Below are 24,050 nucleotides of genomic sequence, written 5' to 3' on the forward strand. Positions count from 1 at the left end.
TGCATTAGTAGAATCAATGCTGGGCTTCCTGTAAATTTTATCTATCTATCACCTGAAATCACTTTTCTATTACACAAATTCCTAATGGCATTTTTCATCTGGTCATTTCTCTACTGGGCATAGATTAAGGGATTTAACATGGGAGTTATTATTGTATAAAATACAGTAACAATTTTATCAATCAGAAAAGTAGTTGCTGGTCTCAGGTACACAGAAATGCAGGGCACAAGGCATATGAGACACACGTGGCCAGGGCCTTGTGCCTAGCCTCCAAACTGTGTGTCCTTAGGGAGCACTCAATGACCACATAGGAGCCCAACAAGAGGAGGAAGTTTAACAGATAGAGGAAACCACTGTTGGCAGCAATGAAGAGCCCTTAGAGTGTGGGTATCAGTGCAGGGAAGTTCGAGCAAAGGGTTCAGTTCAAACATAAAATGATCTATGACATTAGGGCCACAGAAGGGTAAGTGGAAGATGAAGAGGATATGTATGGTTTCATGAAGAAATATTCCCACCCATACCACTCCAATTAGCAGCCAACACAACTGCCAGTTCATGATGGTCGTGTAGTGCAATGGCTTGCAGATGGCCACATAGTGGTCATAGGCCATCACAGTGAGCAGGATAATATCAGCACCTCCAAATAAGCGTTCCCCAAAGATGTGAGTCATGCATCCATTGAAAGGGCTGGCTTTTGTTTAATTGAGGGAATCTACAATAAATTTCAGGTTATTGACCTGAAATTGGGGACCCCAGTAATGAGCTGGTTGTGATGGTGACCAAAGTGAGCACATTCCCTACCATGGAGACAATGCAGACGACCAGAAACACAGCAAGTATGACTTTCTGCAACTTTGGATTATGTGTGAGTCCCAGTAGAATAAACTCTGTCACATTATTCCTCTTCTCCATGTATATTATATTATGATTAATTACATAACCTGAAAAAAAATCATATTAGCTCAATCTTGAATTCATTATCCTTTCTGTGTAATAAATGCCAAATTCTATTGAGTTCTGAATTCTGAAGAGTATTTTTTTTCTTTTGATAAAGGAAGTAAATATCTCTGATCTCTTGAAGTTAACTCAAATCTTCTCCTAAGATATGTTTATAGTTGGAGACATGAGGAACACTATGGACACACAGCAGTAGACCATCTGTGCACATTTCATCATTTGAGATGACCCAGAGCCTAATGTGAACCAACAGGTCTTACACATAGTAGTAGCAAAGCTTCCCAGGTGGTTCAGTGAGAACGAATTTGCCAGACAATGCAAGAAAAATAGGAGAGGCAGCTTTGATCCCTGAGTTAGGAAGATTCCCTGGAAAAGTGAATGACAACCTCTCCATTTCTTGCCTGGAAAATTCCATGAACAGAGAAGCCTCCTGGTCTACAGTCCATGGGGTCATAAAGAATCGGACATGACTGAGTGAGCACATAGTAGTAGCTAAGCCCAAGAGGTTGGAAATCGATGTAAAAGTTATGAATGGCTAATGGATTTTCTCGCTACTCTTAGGAAATGGGAAACCATATAAGGTAATTGAGAATGTGAGTAAAAGGATAAAGACAGATTTGAGAAACAAGGAATGTTGCATATAAATCCATTAAAGATATTTGTGTGGTTTGTATGATAGGAGGATGAAAGACAGAAAAGAATACAAGAATTAGACTATATATGAGCTGACACAAATTGTGGTAGATCATTGTTGTGGGACAGTAATGAAAAGATACAGGAGTGACTGTAACAAAATTAACATCCTTCCTATAAATTTCCCTAATCCTATAATTTATAGATATACTTTTAATGATAGATTACTATATGCATGTCATGGTTGTGTGCATGCTAAGTTGCCACAGTCATGTCTGACTCTTTGCGACCCCATAGACTGTAACCAAACAGGCTCCTCTCTTCATGGGACTTTCCAGGCAAGACTGCTGGAGTGGCTTGCCATTTCCTTCTCCAGGCAATCACCCTGACCCAGTGATCAAACCCACGTCTCAATTCTCCTGCATTGGCAGGTGGGTTCTTTACCACTAGTGCTTCTTCATACTGTGCAGTGATAGAAAAAAAAAAGGGGGGGGCATGCCAAGTAAACAGAGATCAATGGAAACTTAAGCTTAGAGCCTCAGTCTAGATGTGTGGCTGTTAATACTGGTGAGCAGGCCCATCTGGGCAGTGACCATTGGGGACAGCTGGGAACAAATGCATTCTCAACATTGCCAATGAGAGTTTCAGGCAGGAAAAGCTTCCTAGGCCCTCCACATAATGACCTACCTTTGCTCTAACAACCCCATTTCTAGGAGTTTATCCTGAGGAAGCAGATAAAGGGACAAATAGCTGTGTGCAAAGATGCTGGGTATAGAGCTATTTACAAGATCAGCAAATGTCCCATCATGAGGACTGGATTTAATGACTCACAGAATAGGAGGCAGCTATTAAAGTGACGAACACAGACAGATAGACCAGACAACAGTAAAAGGACGAGGCAGAAGCACACACACACACACACACACACACACACACACACACACACACACACACAGGTGCCCATACTATTCAGTAACACTTAACAAATCAGCTGTACTTTATGACCCACTGCCGTTTTAAATAATACACTTATGCATACAAACCATCTAGAACAATGAACATCCAGCCATTAACTGCAGTTCATTATTTCTGGAGAGAATGACGGGGGAGTTGGGGAGGGGTCAGAAAAGCAAAGGATGGTTCCTTTCCAACAAATACACTCCTGGACTGTTAGTATACAAAGTCGCAAATAATCAGAGGCTAAACATGTGATATTAGTAAACTACTAAAAAAAAGTGTGTTTGCAAATGATGCACAAATAAATATATACCTTAAGAATGAACCATTCAGCTTTCAAACACAGACAGAGCTATATGCGAGGAGTCATCCATGTAGACAAGTGGTCTGGGATAAACCTATGTGAAAGGTATCATTCCATTCATATAGCAGAAGTAATCATAGCACACCATAGTGATAATTATGTCATTAACTTAATTTGACAAATGAAAAATTCGAATCTCATCAAGATGAAGAAATGTGTAAGAACAAATTCTCTAATCTACATTTATTTTGCCATCATATACTTTTTTAATAATTAAGACTAATCATGACATTGGAAACAAAATTTAAATACACTTCACACACAAAAACACATCAACACAATTATTAATTGATACAAACTATGACTTGTTTAGTCCAAACATGGTTATGTAGAACTCTTCTTTGGAGCAACTGTTATGCATAATATGGGTCTCTTTGTCTTCTTTGACTTTCCTAATGGCTCAGATGGTAAAGAGTCTGTCTACAATGCAGGAGACCTGGGTTCGATCCCTGGTTGGGAAGGTTCCCTGGAGAAGGAAATGGCAACCCACTCCAGTACTCTTGCCTACAAAATCCCATGGACAGAGGAGCCTGGTGCAGGCTACTGTCCATGGGGTCGCAAAGAGTTGGACATGACTGAGAAATTTCACTTTCTTTCTATCACTTTGATGTCGTCAAAATTGGAGATGACTGTTCCTCAGTTTAATGTAGGGTTAATATTTGTTTTTCTGTATTATTGCCAAAAAAGTCAATTCTTCCTAATCCTCTGAGAAAAATAGTCATAAAGTAGGTAAATTTCCTCTGTGTATCTTCAGGGGTGTGCTGGATACATTTATATTCATATAACAGTCTGTGAGTGGGATTAGTCTTCTCACTTGATATTAGAAGAAATAAGAATATAAGGTTGCAAGAAATGCACCCCAGACCAAGAAGCTGCAGGTGGGAAAAGGTAAGATTCTAATCTGGGTTTCTAATTCCAAAACTAATATGCTCAGTCACTGGGATTATCATTTTCAACATTTTTCTGAAGAATGAGGTGAATTCTTTATTTTACAATTAAAAATAAATGTTAAAATTAAATTCTTTAAAATTGCTATTGGTTTTGAAAAGTGTTAAAACATAATTACTATATACATAAACTCATATCAATGGACATGAGTCTGAGCAATCTCCAGGAGATGGTGAAGGACAGGGAAGCCTGGCATGCTGCAGTCCATGGGGTCGCAAAGAGTTGGACACAAGTGAGAAGCTGAACAACAAAAATATACATAAAGTAACAATCTTTCCTAAGCATCACCACTATTGAAGAACTTACCTTCTGCTCTTAGATCATGTTAATGATATTTGAGGGTATTCAGAACAAATCGCATCTTCAAACTGACCTCCTGTTAGGATAAGGAACTTTCAATAAGAAAGATGCAACACATACAGAAAGAAGCTATTCAGATAACTCAATATCAAATCGATAGGCAATAAATCTTTCTATATGTTTACATATTTCCGTCTAGTCTAAAGAGTCAATGAAATTTCACAGAAAACCTGGAACTTGAACTCAGAATAAATTGATATAGAAAACCATGGAGAAATGATCATCCATGGATGTTCTACTCCAGAAATCATCAGGCAGAAAATATGGTGGAAACACCTTCAAATGGACATTTCAACTCTTGACAAGTTTTTCTCTGGAAATGTAAATAACAGATAAAGACATTTGCAATTGCATGTGTGGATATTTAACAAGGTTCCAATATATGTTCAAGGACTGTCTTATAGCTGCTCTTTTCTCTCCCAGGAACTAATTATCTGCTTTGATGGAAAGGCTTTTTCTTATAAGCAGGTATTCTGAAGAGACATGCTTGAGAAACACTCATTCTTGAGTGGGTAGTTGTATTTCCTGCACTTGCAGCTAAAATAGGTGAATTCCCTTTATACGAGCCTGGTTTTCTAAAGACAAATGCCATGTGAATTACAAGGAGAGCAGTATTTCAGCCTTGTGACCTACGATGTAGTTAATTTGTGCACTCATGTCAGAGAGAGAACTTTCTTATTATCAGTATCAAATTCCTGGAAACCTAGTACTGATTTGTTGAGAGCTGGAGCAGTGAGGCCATAAAACTAATGGCAGCCATTTAAAAGTATTTGAATACAAAACTCGTTTTTCACAATCATTAGAAGGCTATGAATATAGAGAAACTCTAAAAAGTTTCCAGTAAGTTACGTCTGGGATGGTTGTGATAGTCATTATGGAATACTAAGCGACATTACACATGTGGATAGTTACATAAAACAAAGGAAATTCTGGTTTCAAAATGAATTATTTGACATCTCTGTCCCTTGGTATCATTTTGGTCATTCTAGGAAGTAGGTAGTGATAAATTATTGAGGTTTTACTTTGCTTTCTTGATAACTACTGAAGCTGATAATTTTTAATGTTATAGGCAATTTCTATACCTTTTTTCAAAAGGTTTTTTTTTTTTTTTAAAGACCTCTGTGCAATTTGAAATGGGAGTTCTGGGTTTCTCATCACTAAATTGTAGGTGGTATATAAGTATGTATTCTAGATATAGTTCTTCTTTCATATATATGCATCATATATAAAATGAATTTAAATATATAATTTTCACAGAAATTTATATATAATGTAAAATTTTATACATGTGAATGTAGATACAACTTTTTCCTACTCTGTGAATTGCCTTTTTATTTTTAAAATGTATTATCTCTAATGATCAGAAGATTTAGAATATTAACAATGTTCAACTTTTTAGTTTCTTTGTGGTTCTTGATTGTAGGATTTTAAAATAATTTTTATAGGTTTAGCTTTGACCTCTTGATCTATGACTCATTTTGAGCTAATTTTCGTCTATAGCATGAGGTAGTGATTGAGGTTCCTTTTTTCATATAAGGATATCCAATTGATGTGGTATAATTTGTTGAAAAATATATTATTTCTGATTCAATTATTTTGATATCTTTGTAAAACTTTTCATCTATTTAAGTCTATTTCTGGACTTTCTATTATGTTTTAGTGATTTTTATGTTTATTCTTATATCAATACTTCACAACCTTGCTTTCATTTAGTTGTTTTTATATTTTTACTTTATATTAAAATACAATTTATTATCAATGATGTGTTAGTTGCATGTATGCAGCAAAGTGATTTAGTTATACCCATACAATCATCCTTTGTTTTTAAAATTATTTTCCCATTTAGATTATTACAGAATATTAACCAGAGATCCCTGTGCTATACAGTAGGTTCTTGATAATCTATTTTAAATATAGTAGCATGTAAATGCCAATTCCAAACTCATAGTCTATCCCTCCCCTCCCCGCTTTTTCCCCTGCTTATCATAATTGTTTTCTCTAAGTCTCTGAGTGTTCCTGTTTTATAAATAAGTCTATTTGTATCTTTTAAGATTCTGGCATATAAGCCATATCATATGATATTTGTTTTTATCTGTCTGACTTACTTTACTTAGTATGATAATCGCAGGTCCAACCTTGTTGCTGTAATCGGTATATTTCATTCTGTTTAATTGCTGGGTAAAACTAGATAGCATATTAAAAAGCAGAGATATTACTTTCCCAACAAAGGTCTGCCTAGTCAAGGTTACTGTTTTTCCAGTGGTCATGTATGGATGCGAGAGTTGGACTGTGAAGAAAGCTGAGCACCGAAGAATTGATGCTTTTGAGCTGTGTTGCTGGAGAAAACTCTTAAGAGTCCCTTGGATTGCAAGGAGATCCAACCAGTCCACCCTAAAGGAGACCACTCCTGGGTGTTCATTGGAAGGACTGATGCTCAGGCTGAAACTCCAGTGCTTTGTCCACCTCATACAAAGAGTTGACTCATTGGAAAAGACTCTGATGCTGGGAGGGATTGGGGGCAGGAGGAGAAGGGGACAACAGTGAATGAGATAGCTGGATGGCATCCCCAACTTGATGCGTATTAGTTTGGGTGAACTCCGGGAGTTGGTGATGGACAGGGAGGCCTGGCATGCTCTGATTTATGGGGTTGCAAAGAATCAGACACACGTGAGAGACTGAACTGAACTGAATGGACATGAGATTGAGGAAACTCCAGGAGACAGTGAAGGTCAGGGAAGCCTGGCATGCTGCAGTCCATAGGGTCACAAAGAGTCAGACATGACTTAGAAACTGAACAACAAAAGTAATTTTAAAACTAATAAAATTAGAAAATATTTCTTAGAAAGTAAATATTTGCAGAAGCATGGATGGACCTACAGATTATCATATTAAGTGAAGGAAGTTAAACTGAGTAAGACAAATAATTATATCACTTATGTGGCATCAAAAGGTGATAAAAATTCATTTATTTACAAAACAGAAATAGATACACAGACATGGAAAACAGGCTTCTGGTTACCAAAAGGGAGAGGAAGGGGGGCAAATTAGGAATTTAGTTTTGGCATATACACATGAATTCCCTGGTGGCTCAGACAGAAGTAACTGACAATACTTTTTTGAAATTTGTGAAGGAAGATACAGTTTCAAAATTATGTGGAATAGAAACTCATATTCAAAGAAAGAACACAGGTGGAGAACTTATTCTACCAACATTCAAGATGAACTATAAAGCTCCCATAAGTTAAATTGTGTATTCTTGAAATGTAACAGAATGTTTATAAATAAATGTATATGTATAAACTTTAACAAAATATCAAAGTTATTCAGTGCAGAAAGAATAGCTTTCTGAACAAATGCTTGATCAATTGGATATCTATATGCATAAAAATATGAGCCTGAATCACTACCACACTTTATACACAAAAATTAATACAAATTAATTAGAGGTCTAGAAGTTACCTCTAAATATAAAAACATTCTAAAAAAAAAATGACTGACCTTGAGGTAGACCAATGTTTATGATATATGATGAAAAGCATAAAGCATAAAACAACATAACAAATTAAAACCTGTCAAGTTGTCCTGAAAACCCAATATATCATCCTCATTTTTAAAATAAAAGGAAATTCACAAAAGAAATAAAGAAAAGAAAAGAAAACCCACAAATTAGGATTATATATATATATATATATATATATATACACACACATACATTTAACCATCATTTTTATAAATAAATATATTTATATATATGAAACATTTATATGGCAGACATGTATCTAGAATATATAGAAAGCACTAACAACTAAGTAATAAGAAACAAAGACCACTATTTTTAAATTCCGGAATGAACTGAAAAATAAATATCTTCCTGAAAAGATATACCTATAAAAATATTTTCAAAATTCTAACACTAATAGCAGGAAAAGTGAATTATAATGATAGTTATCACCGCATACCTCTTAGAATAACTTAATGACAGATACTCCAAAGTGATCAGAATGTGGAAAAGTATTTGTGCTTGATTTTGGCTTTCCTTCTTGTGCTTTAAATCTCTCTCCACATATTTAGTGATGCCTAGTGTTCCATGCTGGCCATCATACGGATCCTATTAGAGTTTCTGTTTACATACATAGCCCTCTGATATATGTGAAAAATGGTATGTTTTGGACTCAAGTATTTTGAAAAGACTTCCATTAACTTTATATCCTCACACTGTTCTAACTCTCAAGTAATCAACATTAGGGTTCCAGTAAAAAGTTTAATACTGGTAAAAAGGTAGAAGTTTTCTGTTTGAGGTGAACCCACAAGTGAACTGTATCATAGGTCCCCATGCCTGAATTATGCCATCATTGGTATTCACAGGACATTCAGGCGTCTTAGAAACCCAGGTTCAGATAGAGAAACAGGATTCATGTTTTCTTGCAAGTGCAGGGAATACAATTCCTCACCCCAAAATCAGTATTGCACAAGCATACCTCTTCAGAATACCTGCTTTTCATTCAAAGCTTTTCCATCAAAAGAGTTACTTAATTCCTGAGAGAAAAAATAACATCTACAGGATGAGGTCTTTGAACATCTGTGGAAAACTCTTTAAATATCCATGTATTGCCTCTGAAAAAAATTTTATAAATTGTTTACATGTGCAGAGCAATATTGATCAACGTTTGGGCGTCTCACTTGAATGTGTTTCCACCACGCTTTATGCCTCTTGTCTGTGGGACAAGAATCAGCTAGAGAAGATCATTTATATATGATGTTCCAAATGAATCCATTCTAAATTCAAGTCCAAGATTTTCTGTGAAAATTTATAAGGCTTTAAGCTAGAATAAAAGATTTAGTCTTATATAAATAATTAATATCTACTCTGTAATTGAATAATCTGAAATGTTGTTACGTTATATCTTTCAAACTGAAAGTTACTTATCCCAAGTTGAAATCAATTTGAGAATAGAATTCTGAATGCCTTCAAATAGCATTAATATGTTAAATCGGAAGGTAAGTTATTTGTTAGTGTTAATATGCATTAAATTTTTATTTTAAATATATGGTTAGCAATCATATGTTACTTTTTATGGTTATGCGTTCTCGTTTATTTATTTTTTTAAATTTTATTTTTACTTTATTTCACTTTACAATACTGTATTGGTTTTGCCATAAATTGACATGAATCCACCACGGGTGTATACGAGCTCTCAATCCTGAATCCCCCTCCAACCTCCCACCCCATAACATCTCTCTGGATCATCCCCGTGCACCAGCCCCTAGCATCCTGTATTTTGTATCGAACATAGGCTGGCGTTTCATTTCTTACATGATAGTATACATGTTTCAATGCCATTCTCCCAAATCATCCCACCCTTTCCCTCTCCCTCACAGTCCAAAAGTCCATTCTATACATCTGTGTCTCTTTTGCTGTCTCGCATACAGGGTCATCATTACCACCTTTCTAAATTCCATATGTATGTGTCAGTATACTGTATTGGTGTTTTTCTTTCTCACTTACTTCGCTCTGTATAATTGGCTCCTGTTTCATCCATCTCATTAGAACTGATTCAAATTTATTGTTTTTAATGGCTGAGTAATACTCCATTGTGTATATGTACCACAGCTTTTTTATCCATTCATCTGCTGATGGACATCTAGGTAGTTTCCATGTCCTGGCTATTATAAACAGTGCTGCGATGAACATTGGGGTACATGTGTCTCTTTCATTTCTGGTTTCCTTGGTGTGTATGCCCAGAAGTGGGATTGCTGGGTCATAAGGCAGTTCTATTTGTAATTTTTTAAGGAATCTCCACACTAATCTCCATAGTGGCTGCATTAGTTTTCATTCCCATCAACAATGAAAGAGGGTTCCCTTTTCTCCACACCCTCTCCAGCATTTATTGCTTGCAGACTTTTGGATCACAGATATTCTGACTGGTGTGAAGTGGTACATCATTGTGGTCTTGATTTGCATTTCTCTGATAATGAGTGATGTTGAGCATCTTTTCATGTGTTTGTTAGCCATCCGTATGTCTTCTTTGGAGAAATGCCTCTTTAGTTCTTTGGCCCATTTTTTGATTGGGTCATTTATTTTTCTGGAGATGACCTGCATAAGTTGCTTGTATATTTTTGAGATTAGTTGTTTGTCAGTTGCTTCATTTGCTATTATTTTCTCCCATTCAGAAGGCGGTCTTTTCAATACTTTTCAAATATAGATACAGAACATAACAACTTCACCTGTTTACTTAAAAGATAGTTGGTAAATAACATTAACTTAATTTGATAAATGAAAATTTTGAGGATAGAGATTAAGACATTTGTGTGAGAGGGTCCTAAGATGGCGGAGGAATAGGACAGGAAGACCACTTTCTCCCTCACAAATTCCTCATAAGAACATGTGAACGCTGAGCAAACTCCATAAAACAACTTCTGAATGCTGTCAGAGGACATCAGGCAACCAGAAAAGCAGACCATTGTCTTCGAAAACAAGTAGGAAAAAATATAAAAGATGAAAAGAGAGACAAAGGAGGTGGGGAGGGAGCTCCCTCCCAGGAAGGGAAGCCTGTCCTGGGAAGGGAAGCCTGACCCGGGAAGGGAATTTTAAGAAGAGAGGTTTCCAAACACCAGGAAACACTCTTCCTGCCAAGTCTGTGGAGAGCCTTGGAAACACAGAAGGCAACATAACAGGAAGGAAAACTAAATAAATTAAAACCAACAGATTACAAGCACAATAGTAACTCCCCCAGTGGAAAAACAGCGCAGACGCCTGCATCTGCCACTAGCAAGTGGGGGCAAGGCAGGGAAGCGCAGGAGGCGTGGGCTGCAGAGATTTGTAAATATCGGGCAGGAACACCCCATGCGTAACCAGAACGATCTAACTTGGGCTAGCAAACCAGACTGTGGGATAGCTACCACGCAAAAAGCTCGAACATAAGACACCGCCAGGACTGCAAACAGAACAAAGGATGGAACAGAAATAGCTGGTTGCAGACTATCCCCCGCCAGGGACAGGCAGCCAGAGCCATAAGGGCTGGAAAGGGGCAATTGCAGCCCCGGAGAGACTCTACCTACCAAACTGCAAGCAGGCTTCTTTGCTAAGACTTCTGGGGGTGCTGGACAGTCACCATCTGCCTCACAGGGGGCTCCAGCGGTACACCCAGAAAACTGAGCAGCAGAGACAGAAAAGGCGACAAGTCACAGTGACCGTGCTCGCCAAACACCTGAGCTACTCGGACCTGGGAAGGGCACAAAACGCAGTCCCAACCGAATCTGAGCTTCTGAGGGCTACCTGAGCACCGAACCTGAACGGCTTAGACCGGGGAGGGGCACGCAGCCTTGGGCCGGCCTCAGACAGTTCCCGGCTGAGCATCGTAGAACCGGAGCGGTTTGTGCGCTGTGAGAAGGGACAGGTCCAGCGGGGCTGAGACACTGTGTGCACACGACAGTGCTATTTGTTTGCAGAATCCCCCCCTTCCCACAGCGTGAATGAACTAATGAGCCTAAAAAACCAGCAAGCAGAAGAAGTTAAACAGAGGGAACCGCCTTGGAAGTGACCCCACACTGCCCACAACATCAGAGAAGGGCCAGAAATATCTTTACTATTTTTGCAATGATTCCTTTTTTTTCCCCTCTTGTTTTTTTCTTTTTATTCTTGCTTTTGTTTCCTAACTTTTTTTTTAATTGTTAAGTCTTCTATTTCTCCTCTAATTTTTATTTCTATAAACTACTATTACTTTTCAAAAAAAAAGACTCTATTTTTTTTAACACAAACATCATATATAGTCTTTATGTGGTTGTTGTTGGAGATTTTTAAATAATTCTTGTGGCTTTTTTTTTTCTTTTTCTTTTTTCTTTTTCCCTTCTGCTTCTTTTCTTTAATATTGTATTTTTGAAAATCCAACCTCTACTCTAGATTTTTAATCTTTGCTTTTTGGTTTTTGTTGTCAATATTGTACATTTAAAAACCCAAACTTCACTACCAAATTTTACCTGAGAGCGAGATTACTGGCTTGACCACTCTCTCTTCCTTTGGACTCTCCTTTTTCTCCACCAGGTGGCCTCTGCCTCTTTCCTCCCCCATCTCTTCTCTATCCAACTCTGTGAATCTCTGTGTGTTCCAGACAGTGGAGAACACCTAAGGAACTGGTTACTGGCAGGATTTGTCTCTCTCTTTTTCATTCCTCTCTCTTATCCTCCTGGCCACCTCTGTCTACATCCTCCCTCTCCTCTTCCCTGTATAACTCCATAAATACCTCTGAGCGGTCCAGACTATGGAACACACATAAGGGAGTGACTACTGGCTAGCTTGCTCTCTCTTCTTTTGATCTCACCGCATCTCATTCCAGTCACCTCTAACTACCCCCTCCCTCTTCTCTTCTCCATGTAACTCAGTGAATCTTTCTGGGTGTCCCTCAATGTGGAGAAACTTTTCATCTTTAACCTAGATGTTTTATCATCGGTGCTGTATAGATGGAGAAATCTAGAGTCTACTGTAAAAATAAAACTGAAAACCAGAGGCAGGAGGCTTAAGTTCAAAGCATGAGAACATCAGAGAACTCCTGAATTCAGGGAACATTAAGCAATAGGAGCTCATCAAATGCCTTCATACCTATACTGAAACCAAGCTCCACCCAAGGGCCAACAAGTTCCAGAGCAAGACATACCGTGCAAATTCTCCAGCAACACAGGAACACACTCCTGAGCTTCAATATCCAGGCAGCTCAAAGCTACTCCAAAACTTTTGATGTCTCATAACCCATTACTGGTCACTCTACTGCACTCCAGAGAGAAGAAACCCAGCTCCACCCACCAGAACTTCAACACAAGCCTCCCTAACCAGGAAACCTTGACAAGCCACTGATAGAACCCCAGCCACATTAAGGAAGCTCTATAATAAAGAGAACTCCACAAATTACCAGAATATAAAAAGGCCACCCCAAACGCAGCAATATAACCAAGATGAAGAGACAGAGGAATACTCAGCAGGTAAAGGAACAGGAGAAATGCCCACCAAACCAAACAAAAGAGGAAGAGATAGGGAATCTACCTGATAAAGAATTCCAAATATTGATAGTGAAAATGATCCAAAATCTTGAAATCAAAATGGAATCACAGATAAATAGCTTAGAGACAAGGATTGAGAAGATGCAAGAAAGGTTTAACAAGGACCTAGAAGAAATAAAAAAGAGTCAATATATAATGAATAATGCAATAAATGAGATCACAAAAACTCTGGAGGCAACAAATAGTAGAATAACAGAGGCAGAAGATAGGATTAGTGAAATAGAAGATAGAAAGGTAGAAGTAAATGAATCAGAGAGGAAACAAGAAAAACGAATTAAAAGAAATGAGAACAATCTCAGAGACCTCCAGGACAACATGGAATGCTCCAACATTCGAATTATAGGAGTCCCAGAAGAAGAAGACAAGAAGAAAGACCATGAGAAAATCCTTGAGGAGATAAGAGTTAAAAACTTCCCTAAAATGGGGAAGGAAATAATCACCCAAGTCCAAGAAACACAGAGAGTTCCAAATAGGATAAACCCAAGGCGAAACACCCCAAGACACATATTAATCAAATTAACAAAGAACAAATATTAAAAGCAGCAAGGGAAAAACAAAAAAAAATAACACACAAGGGGATTCCCATAAGGATAACAGCTGATCTTTCAATAGAAACTCTTCAGGCCAGGAATGAATGGCAAGACATATTTAAAGTGATGAAAGAAAATAACCTACAGCCCAGATTACTGTACCCAGCAAGGATCTCGTTCAAATAATCAAAAGCTTTAGAGACAAGCAAAAACTGAGAGAATTCAGCACCACCAAAACAGCTCTCCAACAAATTCTAAAGGATATTCTCTAGACAGGAAACACAAAAAGGGTGTATAAACCCGAACCCAAAATAATAAAGTAAATGGTAACAGGATCATACTTATCAATAATTACCTTAATCGTAAATGAGTTAAATACCCCAACCAAAAGACAAAGATTGGCTGAATGGATACAAAAAAGAGACCCCTCAATATGCTGCTTACAAGAGACCCACCTCAAAACAAGGGACGCATACAGACTGAAAGTGAAGGGCTGAAAAAAAGATATACCACGCAAATAGAGACCAAAAGAAAGCAGGAGTGGCAATACTCATATCCGATAAAATAGACTTTAAAACAAAGGCTGTGAAAAGAGACAAAGAAGGCCACTACATAATGATCAAAGGATCAATCCAAGAGAAGATATAACAATTATAAATATACATGCACCCAATATAGGAGCACCGCAATATGTAAGACAAATACTAACAAGTATGAAAGGGGAAATTAACAATAACACAATAATAGTGGGAGACTTTAATACCCCACTCACACCTATGGACAGATACACTAAACAGAAAATAAACAAAGAAACAAAAACTTTAAATGATACATTAGACCAGTTAGACCTAATTGATATCTATAGGACATTTCACCCCAAAACAATGAATTTCACCTTTTTCTCAAGTGCTCATGGAATCTTCTCCAGGATAGATCACATCCTGGGCCATAAATCTAACCTTGATAAATTAAAAAAAAATCGAAATCATTCCAACCATCTTTTCTGACCATAACGCATTAAGATTAGATCTCTATTATAGAAGAAAAACTATTAAAAATTCCAACATATGGAGGTTGAACAACACACTTCTGAATAACCAACAGATCACAGAAGCAATGAAAAAAGAAATCAAAATAGGCATAGAAACTAATGAAAATGAAAACACAACAACCCAAAACCTGTGGGACACTATAAAAGCAGTGCTAAGAGGAAAGTTCATAGCAATACAGGCATACCTCAAGAAACAAGAAAAAAGTCAAATAAATAACCTAACGCTACAACTAAAGCAACTAGAAAAGGAAGAATTGGAGAACCCCAGAGTTAGTAGAAGGAAAGAAATCTTAAAAATTAGGGCAGAAATAAATGCAAAAGAAACAAAAGGGACCATAGCAAAAATCAACAAAGCCAAAAGCTGGTTCTTTGAAAGGATAAATAAAATTGACAAACCATTAGCCAGACTCATCAAGAAGCAAAGAGAGAAAAATCAAGTCAATAAAATTAGAAATGAAAATGGAGAGATCACAACAGACAACACAGAAATACAAAGGATCATAAGAGACTACTATCAGCAGTTGTATGCCAATAAAATGGACAACGTGGAAGAAATGGACACATTCTTAGAAATGTACAATTTTCCAAAACTGAACCAGGAAGAAATAGAAAATCTTAACAGACCCATCACAAGCACGGAAATTGAAACTGCAATCAGAAATCTTCCAGCAAACAAAAGCCCAGGTCCAGACGGCGTCACAGCTGAATTCTACCCAAAATTTCGAGAAGAGCTAACACCTATCCTCCTCAAACTCTTCCAGAAAATTGCAGAGGAAGGTAAACTTCCAAACTCATTCTATGAGGCCACCATCACCCTAATACCAAAACCTGACAAAGATATTACAAAAAAACTACAGGCCAATATCACTGATGAACATAGATGCAAAAATCCTCAATAAAATTCTAGCAATCAGAATCCAACAACACATTAAAAAGATCATACACCATGACCAAGTGGGCTTTATCCCAGGGATGCAAGGATTCTTCAATATCTACAAATCAGTCAATGTAATTCACCACATTAACAAATTGAAAAATAAAAGCCATATGATTATGTCAATAGGTGCAGAGAAGGCCTTTGACAAAATTCAACATCCATTTATGATAAAAACTCTCCAGAAAGCAGGAATAGAAGGAACATACCTTAACATAATAAAAGCTATCTATGACAAACCCACAGCAAACATTATCCTCAATGGTGAAAAACTGAAATCATTTCCCCTAAAGTCAGGAACAAGACAAGGGTGTCCACTTTCACCACTACTATTCAACATAGTTCTGGAAGTTTTGGCCACAGCAATTAGAGCAGAAAAAGAAATAAAAGGAATCCAAATTGGAAAAGAAGAAGTAAAACTCTCACTGTTTGCAGATGACATGATCCTCTACATGGAAAACCCTAAAGACTCCACCAGAAAATTACTAGAGCTAATCAATGAATATAGTAAAGTTGCAGGATATAAAATCAACACACAGAAATCCCTTGCATTCCTATACACGAATAATGAGAAAGTAGAAAAAGAAATTAAGGAAACAATTCCATTCACCATTGCAACGAAAAGAATAAAATACTTAGGAATATATCTACCTAAAGAAACTAAAGACCTATATATAGAAAACTATAAAACACTGATGAAAGAAATCAAAGAGGACACTAATAGATGGAGAAATAGACCATGTTCATGGATCGGAAGAATCAATATAGTGAAAATGAGTATACTACCCAAAGCAATTTACAAATGCAATGCAATCCCTATCAAGCTACCAGCCACATTTTTCAGAGAACTAGAACAAATAATTTCAAGATTTGTATGGAAATACAAAAAACCTCGAATAGCCAAAGCAATCTTGAGAAAGAAGAATGGAACTGGAGGAATCAACTAGCCTGACTTCAGGCTCTACTACAAAGCCACAGTCATCAAGACAGTATGGTACTGGCACAAAGACAGACATATAGATCAATGGAACAAAATAGAAAGCCCAGAGATAAATCCACACACATATGGACACCTTATCTTTGACAAAGGAGGCAAGAATATACAATGGAGTAAAGACAATCTCTTTAACAAGTGGTGCTGGGAAAACTGGTCAACCACTTGTAAAAGAATGAAACTAGATCACTTTCTAACACCGCACACAAAAATAAACTCAAAATGGATTAAAGATCTAAATGTAAGACCAGAAACTAAAAAACTCCTAGAGGAGAACATAGGCAAAACACTCTCAGACATAAATCACGGCAGGATCCTCTATGATCCACCTCCCAGAATTCTGGAAATAAAAGCAAAAATAAACAAATGGGATCTAATTAAAATTAAAAGCTTCTGCACAACAAAGGAAAATATAAGCAAGGTGAAAAGACAGCCTTCTGAATGGGAGAAAATAATAGCAAATGAAGCAACTGACAAACAACTAATCTCAAAAATATACAAACAACTTCTGCAGCTCAATTCCAGAAAAATAAATGACCCAATCAAAAAATGGGCCAAAGAACTAAATAGACATTTCTCCAAAGAAGACATACGGATGGCTAACAAACACATGAAAAGATGCTCAACATCACTCATTATTAGAGAAATGCAAATCAAAACCACAATGAGGTACCACTTCACACCAGTCAGAATGGCTGCGATCCAAAAATCTGCAAGCAATAAATGCTGGAGAGGGTGTGGAGAAAAGGGAACCCTCCTACACTGTTGGTGGGAATGCAAACTAGTACAGCCACTATGGAGAACAGTGTGGAGATTCCTTAAAAAATTGCAAATAGAACTACCTTATGACCCAGCAATCCCACTTCTGGGCATACACACCGAGGAAACCAGAATTGAAAGAGACACATGTACCCCAATGTTCATCGCAGCACTGTTTATAATAGCTAGGACATGGAAACAACCTAGATGTCCATCAGCAGATGAATGGATAAAAAAGCTGTGGTACATATACACAATGGAGTATTACTCAGCCGTAAAAAAGAATTCATTTGAATCAGTTCTGATGAGATGGATGAAACTGGAGCCGATTATACAGAGTGAAGTAAGCCAGAAAGAAAAACACCAATACAGTATACTAACACATATATATGGAATTTAGGAAGATGGCAATGACGACCCTGTATGCAAGACAGGGAAAGAGACACAGATGTGTATAATGGACTTTTGGACTCAGAGGGAGGGAGAGGGTGGGATGATTTGGGAGAATGACATTCTAACATGTATACTATCATGTAAGAATTGAATCGCCAGTCTATGTCTGATGCAGGATACAGCATGCTTGGAGCTGGTGCATGGGGATGACCCAGAGAGATGTTATGGGGAGGGAGGTGGGAGGGGGGGTTCATGTTTTGGAACGCATGTAAGAATTAAAGATTTTAAAATTTAAAAAATAAAAAAAATTAAAAAAAAACAAATGGTATCTAATTAAAATTAAAAGCTTCTGCACAACAAAGGAATATATATGCAAGGTGAAAAGACAGCCTTCTGAATGGGAGAAAATAATCAAAAATGAAGCAACTGACAAACAACTAATCTCAAAAATATACAAGCAACTTATGCAGCTCAATTCCAGAAAAATAAACGAACCAAAAAAAAAAAATGTGGCCAAAGAACTAAATAGGCGTTTCTCCATAGAAGACATACGGATGGCTAACAAACACATGAATGGATGCTCAACATCACCCATTATTAGAGAAATGCAAATCAATACCACAATGAGGTACCACTTCACACCAATCAGAATGGCTGCAATCCAAAAATCTGTAAGCAATAAATGCTGAAGAGGGTGTGGAGAAAATGGAACCCTCCTACACTGTTGGTGGGAATGCAAACTATTACAGCCACTATGGAAAACATTGTGGAAATTCCTTAAAAAATTGCAAATAAATCTGCCTTATGACCCAGCAATCCCACTGCTGGGCATACACACCAACGAAACCAGAATCGAAAGAGACACATGTACCCCAGTGTTCATCTCAGCACTGTTTATAATAGCCAAGACATGGAAACATCCTAGATGTTCATCAGCAGATGAATGGATAAGAAAGCCGTGGTACATATACACAATGGAGTATTACTCAGCTGTTAAAAAGAATACATTTGAATCAGTTCTGATGAAATGGGTGAAACTGGAGCTGATTATACAGAGTGAAGTAAACCAGAAAGAAAAACACCATTCCAGTATACTGACACATATATGGAATTTAGAAAGATGGCAATGATGACCTTGTATGCAAGAGAGCAAAAAAGACACAGATGTGTATAGCGGACTTTTGGACTCAGAGGGAGAGGGAGAGGGTGGGATGATTTGGGAGAATGGCATTGAAACATGTATAGTATCATGTAAGAATCAAATCACCCGTCTATGTCTGATGCAGGATACAGCATGCTTGGGGCTGGTGCATGGGGATGACCCAGAGGGATGTTGTAGGGAGGGAGTTGGGAGGGGCGTTCATGTTTGGGATCGCATGTACACCCATAGTGGATTCATGTCAATGTATGGCAAAACCAATACAGGATTGTAAATTAAAATAAAGTAAAAATAAAGGTCAGAAAAAAAAAGACATTTGTGTGAGCTAACACTTCATTTGCCTTTTCATTCTGTTCATGGGGTTCTCAAGGCAAGAATACTGAAGTGGTTTGCATTCCCTTCTCCGGTGGACCAAATTCTGTCAGACCTATCCACCATGACCTACCCCTCTTGGATTCCCCCGTGGGCATGGCTTAGTATCATTGAGTTAGACAAGGCTGTGGTCCTAGTGTGATTAGATTGACTAGTTTTCTGTGAATATGGTTTCAGTGTGCCTGCCCTCTGATGCCCTCTTGCAACACCTATCATCTTACTTGAGTTTTTTTTTACCTTGGGCATGGGGTCTCTCTTCACGGCTGCTCCAGCAAAGCACAGCCATTTCTCCTTACCTTGGATGAGGGCTATCTCCTCACTGCCGCCCTTCCTGACCTTCAATGTGGGATGGTTCCTCTAGGCCCTTCTGTGCCAGTGCAGCCACCGCTCCTCGGACATGGGGTGGCTTCTCCTGGCCGCCTCCCCGATCTAGGATGTGGGGTAGCCCCTCCTGGCCGCCATCCCTGGCCTCAGACGCAGGGTAGCTCCTCTCGGCCATTGCCCCTGACCTCGGACGTGGGGTAGTTCCTCTTGGCCATTCCGGCACCATTGCAGCCTGGCCTTCTAGGCCACTGCCCCTGACATTGGACGTGGGGTAGCTCCTCTCGACCGCGATTACTGCCCCGGCCACAGCCGCCAGTGCTTAGTGCGCCAACCGCAGTTGCCTGCACTTAGTGAACCAGCCAAGCCGCCTGGTTCCAAATAGGAAAAGGAGTACTTCAAGGGTGTATATTGTCACCCTACTTATTTAACTTATGTGCAGAGTACATCATGAAAAATGCTGGACTGGAAGAAACACAGGCTGGAATCAAGATTGCCGGAAGAAATATCGATAACCTCCTATACACAGATAACACCACTCTTATGGCAGAAAGTGAAGAGAAACTAAAAAGCCTCTTGAAGAAAATGAAAGAGGAGAGTGAAAAAGTTGGTTTAAAGCTCAACATTCAGAAAACAAAGATCATGGCATTTGGTCCCATCGCTTCATGGGAAATAGATGGGGAAACAGTAGAAACAGTGTCAGACTTTATTTTGGGGGGGCTCCAAAATCACTGCAGATGGTGACTGCAGCCAGGAAATTAAAAGACCCTTACTCCTTGGAAGAAAAGTTATGACCAACCTAGATAGCATATTCAAAAGCAGAGACATTACTTTGCCGACTAAGGTCCATCTAGTCAAGGCTTTTCCAGTAGTCATGTATGGATTTGATAGTTGGACTGTGAAGAAGGCAGAGTGCCGAAGAATTGATGCTTTTGAACTGTGGTGTTGGAGAAGACTCTTGAGAGTCCCTTGGACTGCAAGGAGATCCAACCAGTCCATTCTGAAGGAGATCTACCCTGGGATTTCTTTGGAAGGAATGATGCTGAAGCTGAAACTCCAGTACTTTGGCCACCTCATGCAAAGAGTTGACTCATTGGAAAAGACTTTGATGCTGGGAGGGATTGTGGGCAGGAGGAGAAGGGGACAACAAAGGATGAGATGGCTGGATGACATCACTGACTCGATGGCCGTGAATCTGAGTGAACTCCGGGAGTTGGTGATGGACAGGGAGGCCTGGTGTGCTGTGATTCATGGGGTCACAAAGAGTCAGACACGATTAGCGACTGAACTGAACTGAACTGAACAGTCAATTAAAAATATATATATATATATATATACATGTTTTTGTTCAGGAAACACTTATTTTAATAATGAAAGCTATTCCTGAGGATAAAAATAAAGTTTAATACACTTCATACACAAAATATTTAAATGTATTAGAAGATAAATATAATCAAACAGGAACAAAGGTAATTCTTTCTTGGATCAACTGCTATGATCATATGAGCCCCTTTGACTTCTCCCAGTGTAGTGTATGTTTAAAAGTTTCTCTGTATTATTACTCAAATTGTCGATTCTTCCTTTCTACTAGGAGCATACAGAGTCATAAAAGAAAATTAACTTGCTTTGTGTTTTCACAATTGCATTCATCTCACACACTAGTAAAGTAATGCTCAAAATTCTCCAAGCCAGGCATCAGCAATATGTTCAAACTGGTTTTAGAAAAGGCAGAGGAACCAGAGATCAAATTGCTAACACCCGCTGGATCATGGAAAAAGCAAGAGAGCTCCAGAAAAACATATATCTCTGCTTTATTGACTATACCAAAGCCTTTGCCTGTGTGGATCACAATAAACTGTGGAAAATTCTGAAAGAGATGGGAATACCTGACCACCTGACCTGCCTCTTGAGAAAACTATATGCAGGTCAGGAGGCAACAGTTAGAACTGGACATGGAACAACAGACTGGTTCCAAATAGGAAAAGGAGTACGTCAAGGCTGTATATTGTCACCGTGCTTATTTAACTTCTATGCAGAGTACATCATGAGAAATCCTGGGCTGGAGGAAGCACAGACTGGAATCAAGATCGCTGGGAGAAATATCAATAACCTCAGATATACAGATGACACCACCCTTATGGCAGAAAGTGAAGAAGAATTAAAGAGCCTCTTCATGAAAGTGAAAAAACAGAGTGAAAAAGTTAGCTTAAAGCTCGACATTCAGAAAACTAAGATTGCGGCATCCGGTCCCACCACTTCATGGCAAATAGATGGAGAAACAGTGGAAACAGTGTCAGACTTTATTTTTCTGGGCTCCAAAATCACTGCAGATGGTGATTGCAGACATGAAATTAAAAGATGCTTGCTCCTTGGAAGGAAAGTTATGACCAACCTAGAAAGCACATTAAAAAGCAGATGCATTACTTTGCCAACAAAGGTCTGTCTAGCCAAGTTTATGGTTTTTCCAGTAGTCATGTATGGACTGAGAGACTGAACTGAACTGAACTGTGTTGCACAGCAGTATGATGGATATATTCATATATGTTTCTTCAATCAATTCTCATAAGAGACTGTGAGACAGACATAAAGTTCCCACTTGATACTAGATTCCTCTAAGGGATCTAAAGGTGTAAGATGCGAAGAAATGTACCCTGGATCAAGAGCTGAATGTAGAGAAGGCATGATTCTCAAATCATAAACACTGGGATCAACATTTCAGTATTTCGTAGAAGTGTTTGTGAGTGTATGATTTCTATGGAAATGGAGTAGGAAGGAAATGGGGATAAAAGAAAGACAAAGATAAAATGGACCTTCAGTGAAAGCAGTACATGACTCATTTTCAACATTTGGGTATTCTAGTATGTTACAATGCATGTGCTTTTGTCTGAGTCTGTGTGTATATTTGTGACTGTCAATTAAATTGCTTCATATATTCTTGATTCTGAGGTACTATCGAAGCGATTATAATTATTATAGTCATAGGTCATGTCAAAACGGAGAGTTCTAATTCAACATGATAAATTTAAACTTAACAATAAGGGATGCACTTAAAGAGTTTGGAGAGGGAAAAGATTATAATCTGAACCAATTTGACACCTATCTTCATCAGTTTTTCTATTTGGGACAGGAACCTAAAGGAATTAATTAAAAAATAAATATAATAATTATTGTTATTATTATTGTCATATCAAAGGAGTTTGCTGGCTTAACATTATTTACTATATAACATCACAATATAGAGTGTGTGTAAGAATTTGGAGGAAAAAGAGTATAAGTACAATCTGATCTAATTTTTACTTTGCACTTTATTTGCTGCTTGATCTTGGCAGGATCCTTAATTTCTCTATTCTTCTCTTCAGGATATGTAAAATAAGTATAAAAATGATGGCAGTAAACATCCTGAAGATTTTTAATGAGGATTAAATAACCAAATGTCTGCAGAAATAGCACACAGTGGAGAAGGCAGTGGCACCCCACTCCAATACCCTTGCCTGGAAAATCCCATGGATGGAGGAGCCTGGTAGGACTCCCCCTGCAGTCCATGGGGTCTCGAAGACTCGGACATGACTGAGCGACTTCTCTTTCACTTTTCACTTTCATGCACTGGAGAAGGAAATGGCAACCCACTCCAGTGTTCTTGTCTGAAGAATCCCAGTGACAGGGGAGCCTGGTGGGCTGCTGTCTATGGGGTCGCACAGAATCGGACATGACTGAAGCGACTTAGCAGCAGCAGCAGCAGCAGCAAGTGTTTATTAAGTTTGTTAAAAGTAATTTTATAGTTTCTGGTCTTACATTTAGATCTTTAATCCATTTTGAGTTTATTTTTGTGTGTGGTGTTAGAAAGTGATCTAGTTTCATTCTTTTACAAGTGGTTGACCAGTTTTCCCAGCACCACTTGTTAAAGAGATTGTCTTTACTCCATTGCATATTCTTGCCTCCTTTGTCAAAGATAAGGTATCCATATGCGTGTGAATTTATCTCTGGGCTTTCTATTTTGTTCCATTGACCGATATTTCTGTCTTTGTGCCAGTACCATACTGTCTTGATGACTGTGGCTTTGTAGTAGAGCCTTAAGTCAGGCAAGTGGATTCCTCCAGTTCCAGTCTTCTTTCTCAAGATTGCTTTGGCTATTCGAGGTTTTTTGTATTTCCATACAAATCTTGAAATTATTTGTTCTAGTTATTTGAAAAATATGGCTGGGAGCTTGATAGGGATTGCATTGAATTTGTAAATTGCTTTGGGTAGTATACTCATTTTCACTATATTG

The 24,050-nt window shown here is 38.1% G+C and overlaps 1 protein-coding gene and 1 pseudogene across 1 annotated transcript in view; one reads left to right on the forward strand and one right to left on the reverse strand.

The window, feature by feature from the left end:
- The window catches only part of LOC102181832 (NADPH--cytochrome P450 reductase), a gene marked incomplete in the record, with an annotated part of 1,163,480 nt that overhangs the window by 1,081,161 nt on the left and 58,269 nt on the right, over positions 1-24,050 (forward strand).
- Positions 42-19,560, reverse strand: LOC102190505 (annotated as a pseudogene).

Source organism: Capra hircus, chromosome 25, assembly GCF_001704415.2.
Source record: "Capra hircus breed San Clemente chromosome 25, ASM170441v1, whole genome shotgun sequence".
Taxonomy (NCBI): domain Eukaryota; kingdom Metazoa; phylum Chordata; class Mammalia; order Artiodactyla; family Bovidae; genus Capra; species Capra hircus.